Here is a 4,160-nt window from a genome sequence, read left to right as displayed (position 1 = left end):
AGAAGGTTTCAAATCTCCGTACATCCCCGAACACAAACATAAGCAGAGGTGAGCGTATCGCATCACGAGCCATATCACAGCATAACTCCAAACGGAACCCGGCCCTATGGCGAAGCCTCGGGAACCGTAACACAGCATACGGCCGAATTATCATAAGGCGCACGAATCAAAACCGGCCCGGGAACCGGTGAACGAAGTCATAATAAGGCACGAGCGGAGTCGTGAGCAAACAAATGCAAATCATACTTCAAAATAGTCTTTCAAAACAGAGTAATCCCATAAGTCATTTCATAATACAAAGTAGTCGAGTACTTAGTCGATACAAGGTTTCATTTCACAAAACGTTTTCAAAATAGTACGTATAGGTCAAAACGTAACTTAGCGTATCGTAATAATCAAAACACATCCCGTAGGAGGAAGTTCCAAAATCGAAGGTATCATTTCAAACTTTATTCAAAAGGACAGCCCAATAAGACAAATAGGGCGTCTCGGGGTTAGCGGGCCCACCTTGAGTCAAATTGAGGTGGCGAACATATTTTACGAACATTTATAGGCCAAAGGGTCATACACAATTATTTCTGAGTTACCCGACCACATTTCGATAGGTTTCGGACGAGTGGTGGCATTCTAGCCAAAATAGAGCCCCTAGGCTTCAATTGAATTGAATGAATAGTAACTTTCCTGTGGATCGGGTTTCGAGGAGCAGAAATGCTCCGGAAGTTCCCATATTCGCCTATCACACTAAGATATGCCAAACGAAGAAGTGGGAAGCTTTACATACCTTACAGACGCCTTACGCTCTCCCAAAGGTCAAGTCCCGTTTCGTCTGAAATCTGCAAATGGTCAAAGTTACCAATTGAGATTCTTAGGCTTAAGAATGCCTTTAACTTCATTTTTGCCTACCGAAATTTCGGCAGCATTTCCCCTATAAATCTAACATCCCCGAGACTTAGCTCGGTCCAAAATATATCAACAACAACAGCCCACACATCATCAAACAACACAAGTAATAATCAAACCACTCTAGCTTCAAAGTTCTACTTTGTTACCTAAGTTGGCAACTTTCATTCAAACTTCCAAAACTCCAACTCTATATCTACATAATTGTATTCATTTCCTCATTCAAACTTATACAATCACATCCCAAATACAATCCAAGCCATACACGAAATTGCCCCAAAATCCATTACTTTCCATAATTCTTCAAAACATCGAAAATTCACGACGAACATTCTAACTTGCGTCGTTTCATTCCGAATTCATTAATACCAACTATAACTCACATTTAAAGTCTTTAGCACCCTAAATATACAATGATATACACAATTATACCAAAGGTATACACTTTCCGAAAATGTCCGAAATCATTTTCCAACGCCAATTTAATTCATCAATCAATCATTTACGACATAAAGATCACAACAACACATTATACAACTAAACAAGATCAATTCACACCACTTTCTTCTTCCTAGGCTCACGGCCAACATACAATATACACACACACCCACGGCTTTCTATATACACCAAAGTTACGGGATTCTCGTCTATTCCCAATCCTTAACATATTTATATCAATTCTACAACATAAAAGTGTAAGAATTCTCACCTTTTCTTGAAACCCCGACTTGTCGCAAACGTAGTTCTTGTGCCAAACTAATTATACCCCGTTGAAGAGGGTCTTGAGTACTTCACAACTATGTAGAAATTAAGATTTTTGGATCAACAACAAAGCTTGGAAATTTTTCTTTCTCTTTTTTTTTTCCACTTGGCCGAGAGCTCCTATTCTTGGTGTTCTTGAATTTTTATCTTGTTCTTGATAATTATCAAGTGTAACATGATATATATATCCTTTTAAGAGTCATGTGCTATGCACATGACATCAAAATAATGGGTTTGGGCCATGGCTAAGGCCGGCCACCCTCCATTCTTTGGGCCTCAATTTTGTGTTGTATTTTCCTTGGCCCAATTCATAAAACGTCCCGTTTTGTAATTCCCGAAACTAATTTCCGAAATTCCAAGTTTATTCTCGGCCTTCCCCGATGTCTTAACATTAAAGATTCCACAACCAACATAGTCATATTCACTAAAATTAAATTATGTCCTTATAACACACAAGTCGTAATTATTCCTCGATTTCCAATTATACGAAAACACGGGACATAACACCACCCAGCAAAAAGGCTGAGCTTCGGGATAAGATTTTTGGGTTTAAACAACTTCCAGGGGAACAACTATATGCTGCATGGGAGAGGTTCAAATATTATCTAGCTCAATCTCCGACTCATGGATTTCCAGATGCAATTCTCACAGAGAAGTTCTACAAGGGGCTAGATACAATGAATCAAATAGTTGTCAACACTGCAGCTGGGGGATGCTTCATGGACAAATCCTTTGTCAAAATCACCCGGTTGCTCGACAAGCTTACTACCCATAATCAAGCCTGGCATTCGACTGATAGCGAATTCCTATCATATGGTAGTCCCTCTGTGGCCGCGGTGGCCAAAGAAAATCATGAGCGAGATCATGCGTTCGCTCAATTTCAAACCACCGTGGATTTATTATCCAAAAGGCTTATGGAGAAAGAGGCCAAATGTGTAAATGTTGTCGATGAGATGCCACCTCATGCTCCCGGAATGTATCAAGTTTCTGACGAAACTTATCTTGAGGGGCAGCCACAATATGAGGATGCGAATTATGTCAATAACTCGCAAGGGGGTTATCAACGGCAAAATTACCAAGGTCCCGGTAATCACCCATGGCAAAGGCCTCAACAAAATTGCCAAGGAAATAATTATGGAAGAACTGATCAGGGTAATCCCAATCAAGGGAATTACAATAACAATAATTATGGCAACAAGAGCTCTAACCCCTACATTCCACCTAGGGGGCAAGCATGCAATTCCCAGCCATGGAAAGATAATTCAGCAACTAACTCTGCTGGCAACACGTCTAATGATTCTGCAGAACTGAAGAGTATGATGCATAAAATGCTGATGAATCAAGACAGAACAGAGAGCACAATCAAGGGAATGTCCCAGGTCCAACTATCGCATTCAGCTTCCATTCAGAAGCTTGAAGCACAATTCAGAGACCTTTCCCGAGAAGTGCATACTCCTCAACGGGGACAATTACCGAGTGATACAATTCCTAATCCAAAAGGTAGTGGAGTGAACTCTGTGGAGAATGTACTTGCCATTAGCACCAGAAGTGGAAAAATACTTCAGGGTGACAATAAAAAGCCAATTGATCAGGAACCAATTGTTGAAAAAGAAGCGCAGCCTAATGTATTGGATGATATTGTCGAGGAAGAAGTAGGGGAGGAAGTCCCCATTGTAGTTGAAGAAGAGCTGAATCTTAATAAACCAAAGGAACCGGTGGAAAACCAGGAAAAGGGGAAGGCAAAACTTTCCGGTGCTCTTCGCCCTTTGAGCCAATTGTTCAAATCTTCACCACCTTTTCCTCAAAGGCTGGTGAGAAAAACAGAAGATGAGAAGTGCTTGCGATTTTATGATCAACTCAAGCAGTTAACGATGAATTTTCCGTTCATGGATGCTGTCCAAGAAATGCCTGGCTTTGCTAAGTATTTGAAGGACCTTTTAACAAAGAAAAAAAAACCATTGAAACATGACATTGTGGGTATCACTCACCGCGTTAGTGCCATTCTTTCCAAGACCACAGTGCAAAAGAGGGAAGATCCTGGAGCATTCACAATTCCATGCACCATAGGGCAGCAAAATTTTGCTAGGGCTTTATGTGATAACGGGGATAGCATAAATCTTATGCTCCTGGAAATTTTTATGAGATCAGGGTTAGCGATGCCGAGGCCAACTACCATGAGATTACAGATGGCTGACAGATCGATAAAAAGGCCAGTGGGGGTAGTTGATGATGTACTGGTTCAAATCGGGAAATTCCTTCTGCCGGCAGATTTCGTGATTCTTGATTGTGCTATTGATCAAGAAATTCCTATTATTCTGGGAAGACCTTTCCTTGCCACAGGGAGAGCTCTTATGGATTCCGAGAAGCACGAAATAAAGTTCCGGGTGAACGATGAGGAGTTGACTTTCCACGCAAGCAGAGGTATGAAATTACCTAGTCCTTATCAAAGTATTTCAGTCATCAATTCTGTTGATGAGGTGGATGATGCTGTGGAATTC

General features: G+C 40.9%; 1 non-coding gene across 1 annotated transcript; it reads right to left on the bottom strand.

Moving 5' to 3' along the window:
• Positions 1 to 2,186: 2,186 nt before the first annotated feature.
• LOC132604769 (small nucleolar RNA R71) lies at positions 2,187 to 2,293 on the bottom strand. Its single transcript, XR_009568870.1, has one exon. It is a non-coding gene; the product is annotated as a small nucleolar RNA R71 (small nucleolar RNA).
• Between the last annotated feature and the right edge of the window lie 1,867 nt (positions 2,294 to 4,160).

The sequence above is a fragment of the Lycium barbarum genome, chromosome 7 (genome assembly GCF_019175385.1).
Source record: "Lycium barbarum isolate Lr01 chromosome 7, ASM1917538v2, whole genome shotgun sequence".
NCBI lineage: Eukaryota > Viridiplantae > Streptophyta > Magnoliopsida > Solanales > Solanaceae > Lycium > Lycium barbarum.
The sequence above is the reverse complement of the archived record's forward strand: the minus strand, read 5'-3'. Positions and strand labels throughout refer to the sequence as shown.